Below are 18484 nucleotides of genomic sequence, written 5' to 3'. Positions count from 1 at the left end.
TGCTCCACCAACGGGGCCCACGCCTCGCAAGCATAGAGAATGGAGGGAACGACCATGGCCAAGAAGACCTGAAGCTTTGTGCAGAGCGACAGACCAGGTAGCTTCCACACAGCACCACGCAACCGACGAAAGACAATGCTGCTCAACCGATTCGGACCTCCGCTGCCAAACCGGAGCCGGTCATGAGCACACTGCCAAGGTATGGGAAACTCTCCACTCCCCCCACAACCGCTGCATCACCAACTGGGAGCCGGGGAGGCAGAGTGTCCGATAGCACAAAATACCCAGGCAGGTGCTCAGTTTTGGTTGGGCTGATGGTAAGGCCCCACCTTTTAGTGGCAAGCTCCAGGCCTAGCAGAAGCACCCCAAACTCCTCAGAGTGAGCAGCAATCACCAGATCATTGGCACACACAACATGGCTGAGCAATAGGGAGCCATCCCTTGACCGCACCCGGGCATCGATCAGCCTCTCTGTACCAAATGGAAATTCCTCTGTACCAGATGGAAGATTGTATCTGTACCAGATGGAAATTCCTCCGATACAGCTATTGAAGGCTTCACGAACTACGTGGTCAAAATAGATGTTAAATAATGTGGGAGCAAGAGGAATCCCTGTCACACCCCAAGGTGCACTACCACGTAGTTTTACCCGGGCCCGCTCACCATCATGAAGATCCTCAATGATCGTGAGCAGAGGGTCAGGGACTCCAAAAGCACGAAGAACAATCCAGAGCCCAGGCCTGCTGATGGTATCATAGGCCTTGACCAGGTCAATAAAGCAGAGATGTAGGTCTTATTGGAATTCCCTACACCTCTGCTGTAGCAGATGGACAGAAAATATGGCATCTGTGCAGGACCGCCCCCCCTGAAACCGCACCAGGGCCCCACAAGCCCCTCTCCAGCGCGCCCAGCGAGGCGACACTGAACAATCCCCACCAGGACCCCTCAAGGCACACCGAGGAGCGAGACGCCCCTGTAGTTGTTACAGTCTGTGCGGTCCCCTTTCCTAAAGAGGGGGACCACCAGGGCATCCTTCCAATCCTGCGGAACCCATCCAGTGGTCCAGACTCATGTTATGATGTCATGTAGGGCAGTCTGTGCAAAAACGCCACCCTCCCTCATCATTTCGTCTGGGAGATCATCTCTGCCCGGTCTCAGACTCTGGATCGCCTTCAGTACTTCCTCAACAGATGGCACCTCAGCCAACCACTCACAGGGGGTGATTTCTTCCTCAAATATTTGAGGCACCACAGCCTCAGCAGGGTCATCCCCACTTTGTCCCATGTTGTTTTCCTGGCTGAGGGATTTCCCCTCCCCCAGGACCTCACAGAAATACTCAGCAAATCTGCAAACCTGTACCTGGGGGTCGGAGATTGGATCACCGTTCATTCCCCTAATGATGGTAATAGGTGTGGCATTGCAGGTTACTTTTTTTATGTGATTAAAGAGCGATTTGTTATCACGGGCCGCTGAGGCAGACTCCATCTCCCCAGCAACCCGCGGCCACCACCCATCCTTGCAGCGCCTCACAGCTCTCCGAACCTCCGAGAGAAGGCTGCGGTAAGCCTCCTCATTCTCCGACGTGGGTTGCTGTAGCCGATGAGAGTGGGCCTGTCGCTTTTTCTCAGCCAGCTTTAACACCTCCTCTGTCAGCCAGGGTCTCTGGGGAGGTCTGGATCGTGTACCCAAAGCAGCCATTGCAGCTATATGAGCCACAGTCCTAAACCTCGCCCATTTCCCCTCGACATCTGGAGGATTGGGGGACGATGCAAAACCCAGCCGCAAGCGATGATGAAATTCTCGCTTGCAACTTTCATCAGCTAGCTGAGACCATGCCACTAAGGGTTTGAATGAGGACCTGGGTGTACACCCACCACCGGAGTGGAAGAATGGCAGGCGCATCTTACAGATGACAAGTCGATGGTCAGTGGTCAGATCAGCTCCACGGTAGGTCCTGGTATCAAGGACATGTGCCCGCAACCGCTGTTCCATCACTATGTAGTCCAGCATACGTTCTTGCTTGGACCCGGCATGCATCCATGATGTAGTGTGGATGCGCCGATGCCGGAACAGTGTGTTGGTAATTACAAGCCTATGGGCTGCACAAAAATCTAGCAGCCTCCTGCCATTGTTATTGAGCTGATCTGGCCCATGCCTTCCAATCACTCCAGACCAGGTGCCAGCATCCTGGCCAACTCGGGCATTGAAGTCATCCAACAAGATGACTCTATCCCAAGGGGCCACTTTAGCTAGCACCTGTGACAGGAGGTCATAGAAGGCATCTGACTCATCGGCCTTGCCTGCATCCCTCCACGGATGTTCATCTTCAGTGGGGGCGTAAATAACTGTAAATAACCACAACCACCAGTCCTCGCCTCTGGTTGATAGGAAGGCGAGCCCAAAGTATCCTGGGGCTTACAGCTTCCCACACCTCACTGCCACGCTCCCATGCCCCCTTCATTCTTTTGTTCAGAAGAAGAGCCACTCACTGTTGTTTAGCAGTCTCCTGCCCCGAGTAGTGGACTGTCCACCCCTCATGGTGGCACGAGCCAGAGTCGGTCCACCGGACCTCCTGAATACCACAGAGATCCAGGTGGTACCAGTCCAGCTCCCGACAGAGGAGTGGCAGCCTCTCCTCTGCAGTGAGTGTTCTAACATTCCATGTGGCCATCCAAAGTGGTTTTTTGTTGTTTCTGGAGGAGCCCTGAGGGTAAGAATTCAGTCTCCTGGCTCCGCCAAATGGGGTTTGGTCAGGAGACATCATAGACGCCTGTCCCCCCGGGGCCTCTGGCACAAGCTTAATAAGTTCTTTATATTGTAGTTTAGTGGTAGTTAATTGAAGGTGGAGGGGTTACCAGCCCCTCGCACCCATCCAGAGCCCCCATTTGGCTGTTATGGTGGTTACAAATGCCATGAGGGGAAAGGCCAATCGGAATTGGACCTCCCCCCACAGCACTGTCCACGACAGCGTTGCCCGTCCGGCACCACGAGGAGGTAGGGGGTTGTTTGCCGGACTGAAGACACACACACAGAGACACACACGCAGACACACACACACACATTCACACACACACACACACACACACACACACACACACACACACACACACACACACACACACACACACACCTCTACAATCCTCTAATGAATTATAGGCTTATCTGTTACCACATCTAATCATGTTACTGTTTAGTTTGTAGTTGGATGTCAGAAGTTGGAAGTCAATTGTATTGATTATTAATTGATATTACCACATTAATAAATGTTGTTATACTTTAAAGAGAAGTGTTTTGATATTGTTCTGCATGCACCTGTGCCAGGGGCTAGCAGGGGATGTCAGTGCTCAGATTCAAGCCTTCATTGTTCCCTTTTTGAATGTCGATGTGCTCCGGACGTCGACTTTCCTAAGAGAACAATCCTATATTGAGACAATATTAATTCTTATTAATATTCTATTGATTTTGGTAATTGATAGTTATCTTTGATGATTGTTGATTTGAAGGATTAATAAGCTAATGTAGATTCTAATTAATGTTCTATTGATTTTAATAATTAATAATAATCTTTGCTAATTATCAATTATTTCTAACAACCAAACCTGCTCCTGAACGAAGCCCCAACAGCCATCTGCGCTTATAATAGTACAAGCCTGTGCAAATGTAGAGGGTTGCTGCATGGGGAAACAGAGAATAACACCAAAATAAGGAACTACAAAATGAACAAAGGCATGTGACATCACAAAGGAAAAAAGATAGCAATGTCAGGATGATAATTAAACAGCTGTAGTCTCTTACTACTTTGAATGAGTCCCTGTTGGCCTGTAGGCTCACTTTCACTACTTCAAATGAATTTAAAGCCAGTGCCTCTGTTAGCCCTGACCCCAGGCCAGCCACAGAAAGAGCCTAGCAGATTGTGGCAGACAGAATTACATCACAAGAGAACGTGACAGCACACGACAAACGAGAAAGACAGAAAGACACGTTAAACTATAGAGAAAGACAATAAAGAATGCTGCTTTATGTCTAATTCAAATCAGATTGTATTTCTTAGATAACTAATCGACGCTGAAGGTATGTCTCATAAAATGCCATAACTCAGAATGAACACTGCTACCGTGTGACTTAAACATTTAGAAACGTGTTTCTCCAGACAGACAGCTCGACTTGAACTCACAAATGAATGAAACAGACACTGTCAATCATTTGGAGAGGATAGAAAGGAAATGCAGACAGGATTCAAAGATGAATGAAGCAGCCATGAGAAAACAACTGGGACAAAGATTAATTACTTCATATGTTGCAATAACTCAACTCTGCTGTATGACGGGGCAATATAGCAAGCCGAATCGACTTTAAATTATGTGCAGGATATTAATTATAGATGTCAAGTAGATTATAGAATTATAGATGCTGTTCAGTTTTTGCTAGTTAAAAAGGCAATTATTGATATCAGAAATGGAATTAATACTATTTGGATTTCAGTAATTACATTTGCACTAGTAAAAACATTAATACTTAAAAAATATATACAGTAATTACTTGCATAAAGACATATTTTACAGTAAAAAAACAATTCTTTATATGTGTAATTCACAAGCAGAATTTCCCAATTATCTGTCATTCACTCCTATTCAAAACAAAAATACAGATATCTTTAATGAATTGCTTCTAAATTCCAGTTTCACATTTAAGCAATGCACTTCATACTAATAAAAATGATAATTTTTTATATCCATAATTATACTGTTACTAGTGCAAAACAATTGAATCGCAACTAGTAAAAGTGCTCTTTTTGATATCTGTAATTTGGTTCACACTAGTGGCAGTTTCTGATATCTGTAATGTGATTCACTGATTCTTGAGGTAAGGAACAAACATGTCCTACATAAAAAAGTCCTCTATGTTAAAAATCAAGAAATTCACAATAATAAAAATACTGAAAAGGGTCAATCTAAAAGAATTTTTTTTTTTAATAGATTGTTTAAAATGCATGCTCTACACTTGGAAGCACATGTACCTTAACCTGTCTTCAGCAAGAGGTAACATGGTTAAACTACCAAACAAAATGTTTAAAAATGCAACAAATTCATAAATATAAATATGAAATGAAAGTTGGGGATCTGTAAGATATCAAACAATACATAAAGTAAACTTTAAATTATATTTATTACTGTTTCAGATTTTTTTTATAATCCTGAATAAATCAGACAATTTCATGGTCAGCTATAACTCTGAGTACCACTTTCCTACTTCCTGCTCATGGTGGATGCAACAGTAGGACACGTGGTCTGGTAAGTTTCATATATTTTAATCTTTTAAACGAACAATATTTAAGTCTCTGACATGAATTTTAAGCTTCGACATGTCAACTCCGTTATCCCATTGTGACACTTTCTGGTGAGAATTGTTGAATATTTGTGGCATTTATGTTTAGGTTATAGACACAGCTTTAACAGAGGAAAAAACAAAATGGCTCCAGTGTACAACACATGGTTAAGATGGAAACTTAATCAACTCTGTCAGAATTTCCACAAGAGTATGAAAACAGAATTTTTTAGTTTTGTTTTATAGAATGTATTTTATCACATAACTCCTTTACTGAACACTATTATTAGATAATTAAAGACTTTACACTCTTGTTGGATGGATCAAATTAAAATAGCATGCTTTTTTAGTAAGATGTTATGAAGTGAATAAATGTCAATTTTCAGAAAAATAAGCGCTTTAATAAAAACCCGTTCCCTGGTTCGTAGTTGACATGGTTCGTAGCTGACATCCAGTTGTGGATGAGACCTTTGTCAAAAAATAAATCCATTTCAAATGAATTTAGTTTTTTTAAAAAAAAATAAAAACTATGATTCAATACCTGTTTTGTCCCTTATCTCAAGTATCAGTGGATTGTAACTAGTAAGAAGGTCTTTTAAGATATTTGTAGTACCACTCAAATTTATTGATGTCTGAAATCCTTTTCCAGATATCTGAAATACCTAATCTAACACACTGAAAAATATTTACAGATTTTAGGATTTTTTATTTATATATATATTTTTTTTTTTTTTTGTAAAATCTAGCATTTTCACTACTTTAAAGGTGCTATATGTAAGATTGACAACAAGCATTTGAAATGGATACTGCAGTCCAAATTCAAAATATTGGAGAGTTGTCTGCCCCGCCCCAGACTCGAAGCTCCTGCGGGTTGCCAGAAGGTTGACATGCAAATTAGCCAACTCAGCATCATTTTTAAAGGATTTCTGGGCTTTCAGCTCTCTCCATCTTCCAAAGGCATCTCCAGTGTTTATCCTTGTTTTACTACGCCTCTGGTCATGGTGGTTTTTAGACAGATGCCGAGGCTTTTTAGGTCGGGTGGAATCTGTTATCTCTGATCCAGTTCGTTTGCTGGCTTCCATGGCTGCAGCATGAAGTGTTGATTGCCTGCAAAGTTGTTCAAATCTGGCAACCCGGCAGTGTCGAAATACTATTGGTGAGTGGGCGGGATCACACAGGCCAAAACATAAACAGAAATTCCGGCTGGAATGGAAACTTCAGAGTAGAATATACTGGCTGTGGCATTGTTATCAGAGAAGCCAGTATTTCAACTTAGCATGTTTCCTAATTCTCTAATGACATATTATGGTCATTTTATGATTTAGTACAGTAAAAATATTACATATAGCACCTTTAAGTCAATTCAATTGGCAAGCTGATATATACTGTATATTTGGCATTCCAACTAGTACGAAATTAATTATACTGTAGATATCTGTAATTGTATTTTGAATAAGAGTGAATGACAGATCATTGTGAAATTCTACTGGTGAAAATACAGTTACAGATTTGAAAAATTATGGCTTTTACTAGTTAAAATTCAATTTTTGATATCAAATATGTATATTTATGCAAGTAATGATGTCATATTTGATAAAGAATTAACGTTTTTACTAGTGCAAATGTAATTATTGATACCAAAAATGAGCAGAAATAGAATAGTGAAAATGTATTTCTTGATGTCTATAATTCATATTCTGCACACAATTAAAAGTCAATTCGGCTTGCCATAGGGGCAAAAGTTTTCACATTGTCATACAAACAGTAAAGGAGACAGGCAAACTGTGTGGTAGGCGTTTGTCTTATGAGTTGTGACGCCCATTTCAAACACTTGACCTATATGTCAGCGGGCTTCAGGCCTACTTGAAGGGTGATAAAGGAGATCTCCGAGTGTGTTTGCATAAGGTGAGCTGGGGATAGTACACACCCACACCCTCTATTAATACCTCTAAAATGTGTGTGTGTTAGTTGACTGCACTCGCAAATCATGTGTTTTTGTGTGTGTCTGGAGCTGTTTGTGTACTGTATGCGTAGCCATGTATACATGCTTGTGCATACAAGACAGAGTGTGAGCCTCATTGCAAATTTTTAGTCTTCCCCAAATTTCCCCAGTTTGTCGTAAAACGGACAATGCTTCGAACAGGCCTGCAGCATGTTTACAAAGCCAGCCATCCACTCTTTCATTTTTTATTTGTAGTATTACTGTACATGTCTTCATTAATCATACCGAGGCATTTCAGCTGCGGGGAGAGAAGGGGGTGGGGCTACAGCTCAAATACGCTCCTAAACTCATTTACGCTTCTTCAGACCATCTTACTCAACTTCCCTGCCTCACACACTCCATACATCACACTCCATACAGCGCCCGCAGGCTCTGCACAAATTCACGTCTCTAGTTAGAGTGGGCGGAGAACAGAGTGATTGATAAGGCAGGTGAATATTTTGCCTCTTCTGGCTGCACAAAGAGGCTCTGGATGTGAGATGGGCTGCAGGGCTGAGCTGTCAGGCAAGAGACATCCGTCAAGCCTGCCACCACACTGATAGACCGCTGTAAAAGAAATGGGCTATCTCTCACACACCTCACTAAACAGCATGTGTCTCGATTACACCTCGTGTCTGCTGCCAGCATACCATGTAAGAGTGCTGCACTTGACTGTGAATGTGATTGTGTGTTTAGTTTTAATAACTGTGTGTGTATCTTGCATGTATCAGATGATTTACCATTCCTGGTGATAAAGGAGTAAAACTCAACAGCTTCTTGTACTGCTCGAAGGTGAAAAACTGCAGAGAATATCAGGACAGGGTGTCAGTGTTAGGAAGTGCTCTCAGACCAGGCACGCACACACGCACGCATGCACACACACACACACACACACACACACACACACTCACACACACACAGAGTTGAGCTGAATGCTCACACCCTAAGCAAACACAACTCAACTGTGGTAAATGAGGACACTAAACCAAGCTTTCAATATGACACTATGCAAATATAAATACACACACATACTACTGGTAGGATGCCATATCATTCTTTACATAAGTAAAGATCTGCTCAAGCTTGACAGATATTAGATAATAAACCATCCAGTAAGACTGATGGAGGCCAAGGCCTATAGAATACAGAAAGCCTGTTTAGTAGGTTGATTAACAGACGAGGAGTGTACAAGAAGACTTACAGATCTTGTTTATCATCAATGTAAAGGTAAACCTTTAAAGAATGTTGAGTCTTTCGAATAATCTAATTAAACCCTTTCCACATGTTTTTTGGATTAGGCAAAATGAGAAAAGTGAGAAATTAACTGTTCACCGTCTCCTTCCAGACACCCATTCTGAAGCTCATCTGAACTCAAGAATGTATTTATGTACTGTTTTTACATGATACTAAAGAGAGGCCGGTAGCAATCTCTGGCCATGTAGGTCAATATTGGGAGTTCTCAACAGCAAACACATGTGGCATGACGACAAACACAGAGAGGGGATAAGTGTTTTTGATCATGCTGGAGAGGGTTGTTGTGTTGAGGGGATACATACGTGGTCTGTGTGTGTTTACACTCGGCAGGCCAGGTTGCAAAGATCAGAGCATGTATGGTTTAAGTGAGGAGTTCGAGCTTAGAGTCAAATGTGGTTTCTGTTACCTTCACTGCTCTCTTTGGAGTCTCGGCGAAAATGGGGGGAAGGATTCCCTTGTAGAAGCCATACAATATGTTGAGGGAAAGAGATCAGTCATCAGATGACCCACGTAATAAATGAACAAAGATTTAAAGGACACACAACACATTTGAGAATCTGAATGTCCAATCATGTATTGATGTTTACAGAGCTCAACAAAACAGCAATCTATCATTTTGACTTCATTTTGTATACACCAAAGAAACAGAAACTTGCTTGCATTTCATTGCAAGTTACATTTAAGAATGAATGCTTTAGCATGGTAATCTGTGTGCTAAGCCAGAGGCCGTGTGGGTGGGTTGCACCAATTGTTATGAAATTTAGTAGAGTTTAGAGCTTTTTTAGGAGTTGCTGATCAAGGCTATTTTACAGTTTTTCTCAATCGCTCATTTTTTTTGAAACAGTCTTAACATTCTCTAAACTTTAACTGTTTTATGGGACATCACAACTCTATTGCATGTCTGCAAAACATAGTAACTCACCCAAAATATTTAATTCATGCTTCAAAACCTAGTTATTGTGTCAGTAAATATGCCAATACCACCAAAATGAATTATTTATTTTTTTTGTCATCGTGTGAGCCTTACTTGTCAAAATGTTAAAGCCCTGGAAATGTTTGTTCTAAACAAATTTTATTTCTTTCTTTTTTGTTGACACTGACTGCTTACTGTACTGTACTATACAAGAATGTCAGTTTTGTCTAGCTGAATGCTATTGTGTATCACTTTTTAGATACCGATTTCAACAGTAGGTAAAAGTTTACTGAGAAACGTCAATACTGTACTATACTGTAGTACACAGAAAAAGGATATGCATGTTTGTATGTATACAGTAAATTTATTTTTTTAGCAGTGTGTTACATGTAAACAGAAAATTCACATTTGCATGTCCATTTTTACACATTTCTTTTAAAGTCATATATGGTGAACAGAAAATTGTGTCAAAACATCCATGCAAAAAAAAAAAAAAAAAAAAAAAAAAAAAAGAAAGAAAGGCAACAATGAAAAAACATTCCATATCATAGGTATTTTTGGAATATAGATGTATGTCTGACAGATTTTGATAATTGAATGGATCATTTTGCATGCCATGTCTCACACAAATCAAATCTGGTGTGAACAAGAAACTAATTGTTCAGAGATTTGAACTTAAAGTATTGAAAAATATAATTCTCATTTGAGAATTGAGCCAAAGTGATTGAGAAAAACTGTCATTTGAGTTAGGTTGCACCATTTAACTTTACCTTGTGAAAATGTGTGATTGTGTATTTATCCCCTGGAGGCTTGCCGTAGAACGTGTAGTCCATATGCAGCATTCAGTGAGTAAAGAAATTACGTTGAATAAAAACAGACTGTTGTGCCTCCACTTTTTCTTTAAGTAGTTATTTTAGTGTAGGAGAAAAACACAGAAAAAACGCTTGGTGACAGAATCACTATGGATTACAATCAGCGTTTGTGATGGTATGCAGCTGAGTGTGATGAAAACATTCAGATTAGCTTGACATCTTGTCGGCTCTTCAGTAAAATAAGAAGCTCATTGGTCACATGAAGAGAACACAAGAATCCGTCCCAGTGATAGAACAATTTTTTCAAGCAAGCCTGATGTGCCTTTTCAGTTTCTGAAGCCATTATAGTTTTTCTCGATCGATTTTACACATTTCTCCAAGCTCAATTCACTGCTCTCAAAACAATTAACATTTTCCTTGATTCCAAGATTTATGCTTTCAAAGCAGTTAACACAGACAGCTAAATTAAAGTCATATTCACAAATGCACATCAGGTTGTCCAATCCCTTTATATGGATATCTGCTCTGTTAGTAATGCTCACAGCAAAGGAAATACAATTTACTAAATTTTTCACACAACTATCTTGACTTTGCTATCTATAAAATGGGTCAAATATGAAAATTGAATAAGAAAGAAGAAGAAGAGGAAGAACAAGACAAAGAAGAGGTGCAAACTGAGAAGAGGTAGAGTTGGTGAAGGAAGAGGAAATAGGAGGAAGAAATTATGAGGAAATGGTAAGGTTCTCAACTCTTTAAGGGGTGATCATTGAAAGAGTTGAGGAAAGCAGAGAGAAAGAGGACAGCAGGGTGGAAGAATAGAATAAAGAAGATACAGAAGAGGCTCAAATGATCTAATAGTCCCTCTAATAAATCATATTATGAATCACAGTCTCTCTGCGACACACACAGTGTTCGACCTAATGTGAGCAGATCTAAAGTGATTTCAATCTCATCAAAAAGGAAGAGGGAGAAATAGCATTGGTTTGCATGCCACAACCAATGTCCACAATTACTGTACCATCTGTGCTTACTGTACTGTCTTAAATAGGTCTATACAACATAGCAAGACTGTTTATTTATTTATTGTTTTACAGTAAACTTCCTCATCCTCTTTCCAGTGGAAAAGCAGCACAAAACTAGAAATTCAGAGAAATTTTACATGGAAAAAAGGTCTTTACTGTGGATTTTTATGACAAACGTGTTATTTTAATGGTAGAGCTGTGTGTCTATCGCTGAAAATGCTATGAATTCAATAAAGAACACATCTATGGTTTTGATGTTAGTATTTAGTTTTAATAAATGCATTATCAGAAAAGAATACAGTGCTTCATTATGCAGTGAAATTGAATTGTTCTGCAAAATTAAGGGTCTGTTTCATCGGCTGTGTAAATTGTTTTGAAAGCATTAATTATAGTTTGGAGAAATGTGTAAAATCGATTGAGAAAAACTGTAACTCAGCAGGGAGTCACGACAGTCAAAGGCTCACACCTGAAAATCACTGGAAAAAATTGTCTATTGTAAAATTTACATTTTCAACTGTCCTTATTAACTGTTACCTAGATAGATACACATCTGGGATGGGATGAGGGTGAGTAAATCATGAGAGAATTTTCATTTTTGGGTGAACTATTCCTTTAAAACGGACCCCAAGTACCATATAAGCAGCTCACGCAACTCATGCATTATATTCGAAGTCTTCCGAAGGCATATCAGTTTGGTGAGAAACAACCCAAAGTTGAAGTCATTTTTCAGTGAAAATCTTGGAGTCCATCGCATGTTCAAGAGCGCTATGAGAGAAGGTCATTCACAGTGACTTGTGTTTACGTGAGAATTTGCATTGTTTTTAGAGCTAAACAGCGCTAATTTTCATTTTTGGGTGAAATATTCCTTCAAACTTAATACTTACTGGTGCAACCCACCTTGTGTGTCAAAATGCCTTATGAGTATGTTACTTAGAAGTGACCATGTTTGCAACCGTTCCACTGCCATACATAGGAATGTTGAATTTTGCTTTTGATGTGCCAATTCTATGGAAATCAACCCCCATGATCATGCATTGAGCTCAAAACAGTTTCAGTTGTGCTGCACTATTGTTGTATGGGTACTGTTTCCAAACCAGAACAGGTTAAACTGGTCTAAAAAAACACAAAAAAACTTTTAGGTTTACTATGTCTAAAAAAGTTTGAGACAGTCAAATCATCTCTTGGCATTTCTGCCAAAACGGGCGAGATTCTTCAGCTGCCACCATGCAATTAAGAATAAGTTTGTTTGGAAAACAGAGCTGTGATGACACGATACTTTCAAAGAAAATAGCTTTAAGGGATACTTATAGAAATATAGTGTAAGTCGAAATTGCAAATAGACTTACGCAGTAACCCTAATCATTGGTATGATAAGCAAATTAAGACATAACCATGCTTTGTATTTCAACTCATTATCACCAGCCTCTTCTCTTATTTGAATATACATAGAAAGCTAAAATATTAACTTAGATACTATCATAACAAATATCATGGCAACTTGCATAACTGTCACTGATACAGGTTCAACAATGTAATGGCACAAACTACATATCAAACTGTCAATGAGTGGTTCTTTAGACAAAATATTGTGTGATAGTTTAATATTTCAAATATCAGATAGGAAGTCGTAGTCTGTCACAGCCTGCTGAAGCAAACGTAATCGAAATAAGTATCCAGTCTGATCAATGCTGCAGCATGCTTTCGCCAACCCAAATGCAGACATGCGCACTCTGAGAAGCAGACATTGTTTGAAGAGCATACAATCTTTATCTGAAGCTGAAACCTGACTCTGTTTTGCTTTCTGTCAATCTCAAAGTCAGAACAAGCCTGAGCAAGGGAAACACCTGAGCTTTTCTTTTAGCTCCTCATTCTCTAATTCAGAAACCCTCCAGTATGGTAAAGAGCTAACATTTATATAGAACTGAGGCTATAAGTTTCGCTTTGCGAAACTATTATGTAAAAAAAAAAAGTCTGTCATTGGGTTTAGTTCTGATTTGATTGGTTAGGAAGAATGTTAACAAATGGTGATGCTTAAAATCACCATGTCATCCATTTTTTACCTTTTAAACAATCTTTTAGAGTTGTACCTAAGCCTTGCTTGCATACTTTTTGTAAAGTTTGATACCAACATAATGACCATTTTAATTAAGACTTTCTTCCTAATTTTAATTGGAACTTGGAAAGTAAATCGCAAAACATGCAAAAGTCCAAATTTCATTTTTATTTGTATAGTGCATTTCACAATACATACAATATAGTATCAAAGCAGCATTATAAAAACTGATTAAGTACAGACATGACTATATAGATTTTAATTAACAAATTCAAACATAAAATTTATGTAAAATGTCACCTTTTTTGACTTGGCCGGTCTACTGAGTTCATTAACACAGTCCCAATGGTTTCTGATAACTAATGCTTGTCATGTTTCATCCACTGGTGTGTCTAAGAGGGTTGATACAAAAGTGAATTCTCAGTATTACTTCAAGCATGTATTGATATTGAACACACATATGAGGACAGGGTGGACAGAGTGGCGTGAACTCCTTTCGTTTTATTGTGAAAACATGCCCCAGTAGTCAACAGATATGTTCTCAGCTGATTTAGTTGGGGTGTAAATATTATTGTTTCTGCAAACAGAGATGAGGCGATTAGCGTGAACGCAAGGCCAATTTGCCCATGCCGTGACCGCGACTCAGAAACCTCTGACCCACGGCTAATTACTTCAACGCATCTCATCGGATGACAAACAATCTCTATTTCAGCAACTTCATGATGTGTCAGATGTCACAAGCTTCATTTGTCTGGCACTGGTGAAATGGAAACAGAGCAGCATTGTGTCAAATAAAGTGTCTGGAGAGAGTGGGAATGACGGCACTGGGCTTTTGTCAAAGTGCCGGGAGTATCTGACCGAAATGGAAGCCCCCCCTTGCGGCGCATGCAAACACTGGCCACATGTTTCCTGGGTGTGGTCAGTCTAAGAAACATCAGGTGGTGAGATAAAGCTCCAATTTGTTACACACACACTCAAGACCCCATTTGACTACGCCTGGTTTGACTATGCCTGAATGCCAATTTGACTCTAAATGTAAGCACGCAGTTGGCCCTCATAAGCAAATGCTCACATTTAGATATATGTGGGTCCAGCTGCCAGTGTTTGTATAGGTGTGATTTGTCTTTGATTTACATAAAACCCAATTTCTCCCATTCAGCACACAGCCACATCCTTCAACATAACAAAAGGAAAGGAAGGAAATTACACATTAACCAAATTGGTTAATGGGACAAAAATGTTTGATCCCTGTTATGGGACCGACCCTCAATGAATCATGGGCTGATGGAGAAACGTACGGGGAATATTTATGTTTGGCTGTTTATCTCTTGCAAGAATATGTGCACAGTTGTAATCTTACACTGCTGAGAATGCGGCTCGCAGCAGAGGCCCAGGTGACTTTGAGGCCATCCTGTCCTGTCCCTCGTCAACAACCTGAATGCTTGATCTGCAAATATTGTCATTTTCCGCGTGAGGCTTTAACCTTGACATTGGTTTGGGATGCCACAAAGGCTCTGGGCTCGTAAATCAAGGAGTGAGAAGAAAAGAGGCATGGTCGTTTCTTGTGCTTTTGTTAGGAGTGGTGGCGTAGTGGACTAAAGCACATGACTGGTAATCAGAAGGCTGCTGGTTTGATCCCCATAGCCACCACTGTTGTGTCCTTGAGCAAGGCACTTAACTCCAGGTTGCTCCAAGGAGATTGTCCCTGTAATAAGTGCACTGTAAGTCACTTTGGATAAAAGCATCTGCCAAATGCATAAAATGTAAAAATGTTACAAATTGAACATGACAGAGTAGAACGACAACAGTTAATAAGCCATAATGAGAAATTTTGCATACTGATCACTGCTAAAAATGTCAACTGCAAAATATTTTTTATTAACTCAAATGGCATATGTATTTTACATTTTAAATAAGAGAAAAATAAAATGTACTGACACGTACAGTAGTCATTATTTAAATACTATTATGCAAATTTGCTTAAGGAACTGAAAGTAAATTGGTGCTGATTATTACAGCCTTTAAGATCAAACAAGCCCCTTCACTTAAACAGACAATCTACTTATAGCACTTTGTAATAGATATATTATATATAGACTGGGAAGTCTAGGAAATGGACTGTGAAGTGGGAGATCCAGGAAACTAAAAGAAAATAACTTGAGGTATAATTTTGGTTCAACAGCTATGTTCAAAACATTATATTAGGACATATTCATATCTAATATTCTTATATATATATATAGGATATTCAAATGTATTGTTATGCTTTTATGTTTATCTCCTGCATAAATCATACAGATCTACCTTCACTGTTTCTGTCATTAATTTCATAACTACTGTAGGTTTCATTCAATGAAAGTGACATTTTATAATATGAAACTTGTACAAGGTAAATACGGGCCAGTATGAATCTTGTCTACCTATTATATGAAAAAATGCATATATTGTTGATAAACATATGCTTTCCTTGTTTGTTTATAGAAAACAGCATTCATAGAACATAGTTTTTTTGGATAATGTTTGCCCAAACATACAGTGTATGTAAAAAAAAAAAAAAAAAAAAAAAAATTACTACTTCTTTATACAGGACTGAATCAAGTCTTGTTTGCTAACTCAGCTCTGACATGGCTGCAACAGCAGCCAGGCTACCATTGTACAATGATATCACACCCTTTTCAATTAGGACTTTACTTAAAGGGAAAATTCGGTCATCATTTGCTCACTCTCATGTTGTTCCAAACCTGTGTGTATACAGTACATATATTAGGGCTGGGAAATTTAATGTATTCATTCCTGCGATTAATATTTGTTGTTAAAAGCATTAAAAAAATTAACACAATTAATGCAGATTCTGTTTGTTTTTTTCTTCAGAAACTTCACGTGAAAGGAGAAAGTTGTGCTGAGTTGTTCCTGGCAGGCTACTCAGCCTTACAGTCATGGATTAGGGTTGGTTTGGGGTTTGGGCATCTGCTGCCTGCCAGGAGCAAACTCAGGCACATTTGTACAATAGGCGAAACTTCACTAATGCTTTTCCCCACTTTCTGTGGCTAACATTGGCATCTATATATTTTCAGGAGGTACTCGCTTGACTCAACTGCACATTCTCGCACAGAAACGGATTGTGTGAATCAGTGCACTCTTATTCATTGAGCGCAACGCATGCTCCGGCCATAATAAACAGGAACGGATTTACTGAGAATGAAGATTCTTCATCCGCAAGTGGGTGAGAGATACGGGCAAGCTGCTCTTCGTATTATGCGAAAAAGCTCACTGACTTTCATCTGAACACATTTCAAAAGCGAACCTGCACGAGAGAGACCCAGCGTGTGCATGATAGAGACTGAGATGGACCTGGCTGTTCAGCAAGCTACTGCCAGGTATATTTGGACTGAACGCAGCCATAGAAAATAATAGTTTTGAGATTTTAAACTTAAGCATTGAATATGTTTTATATTTGTATGTACTGTATAATGTCTAATAATGCAAGAGCAATGTACACTTAAGTTTCTCTTGCCAATAAATTTGATATGAGATCAATTACTTGACAAAAAACATAAACAAGACCAGGCACGAAATCAAAAGCCCTACTTTGTCACAAGGTATAGTAAAGTAGCTGTGCAAATCAAAGAAATTCTCAAAAAGAATTGGAATATTCTCCAAGCGGATGATATTTTAAGGGACATATTCACTGAACTTCCTGGGTTTACTTTTAAATGTGCCCCAACAATAAAGGATACACTGGTGAGAAGTTACCTTCCAGCCCCAAGATGGGATACTTGGCTAAGACAACCAAAAGGAAATTTTAGCTGTGGCAGTTGCAACTATTGTATCAACATGGTTAAAAGCAATTCTTTTGAGGACACAAGACATAAGATGTATGACATCAAGGACTTTATCAATTGCAATTCCACTTATGTAATATATAGACTGGAATGCCCCTGCAAATGTTTTTACAGAGGTCTTACCAAGAGGAGGTTAAGAGACAGAGTGGCAGATCACAGGTATGCAATACGCACTGGCAACACAAACTACCCAATGGCTAAACACTACATCCAAGCCAAACATGGAAATGACAGCACTTTGAAAGTATTGGGTATAGAACAGGTGTCACTTGGTACCAGGGGTGGAGATAGGTTGAAAAGATTAAAGCAGCGTGAGACTTACTGGATACACCCATTAAAAAGTTATTTGTATCCTGGTCTCAATAAGGACATTGATTTTTCTCCATTCCTATAATCATGGCTGATTCTATGTGTAAATTATTATTATAATTTTTTTTCTTTATACATACATTACTCTCTTTGTATTCTGTTTTCTTTATATTGCAGTGTTGGTATGACTAAGTGTTTAATTTGTTTTTGATTATTGGTGTTAATTAACTTCAGGCCTCTAGTGGCCAGCACCTATAGTACCTCACTATGGTGAGACTATTAAGTCACTTCCTGTTTCTCCATTTTGTGACACCCTGATGAATGGGCCAATATGCTGGTGCTTTTTTTTGTGGTTTTTTTTTTTGTTTTTTTTTGTTGTTTTTTTAAAGATGTAGCCCCTATAATAAAGGCTTTTTAATACTGATATTCCATGTGAATGCCTGGATGTGGATTTAAGTTTCCACTATTTTTTTTTTTTCAAAGTTTGATATGGACTGAATCTCCCCATTTAATCCTATTATTAAAAAAATCCAAACGCCAGAAGATTTTGCCTAAATTGTAACTACAACATGTCCACTGATTTTATGGCATGTATAAATATACTTGTATGAAATATTAATATATGTAAAAATGTGTTTAATTAACTCTATCCGCAAAAAAAAAAAAAAAATTCAAAAAAAAAAAATTCAAAAAAAAAAAAAAATTATAATTAAACAAAATTAAATAATTAAAATAAATTAACTAAACAATTTCTTGCAAGTTCTTTGAGACAAAGTATAAAGTAAATATATTTATTATGATTTTTTAATGTTTGTTGTAATGTATCATGTACCATAATTTAATTGCTGTTAATCACGATTAATCACAGGAAATGTGTAATTAATTAGTTAACATTTTTTAATTGATTCACAGCCCTAATATATATATATATATATATATATATATATATATATATATATATATATATATATAT

General features: G+C 38.9%; 1 pseudogene; it reads right to left on the bottom strand.

Moving 5' to 3' along the window:
* Positions 1-18484, bottom strand: part of LOC127411098 (mitochondrial 2-oxodicarboxylate carrier-like) — a 113229-nt pseudogene that overhangs the window by 9210 nt on the left and 85535 nt on the right.

This window comes from Myxocyprinus asiaticus, chromosome 20, assembly GCF_019703515.2.
Source record: "Myxocyprinus asiaticus isolate MX2 ecotype Aquarium Trade chromosome 20, UBuf_Myxa_2, whole genome shotgun sequence".
Classification (NCBI taxonomy): domain Eukaryota; kingdom Metazoa; phylum Chordata; class Actinopteri; order Cypriniformes; family Catostomidae; genus Myxocyprinus; species Myxocyprinus asiaticus.
This window is presented reverse-complemented; position numbering and strand designations above follow the sequence as displayed.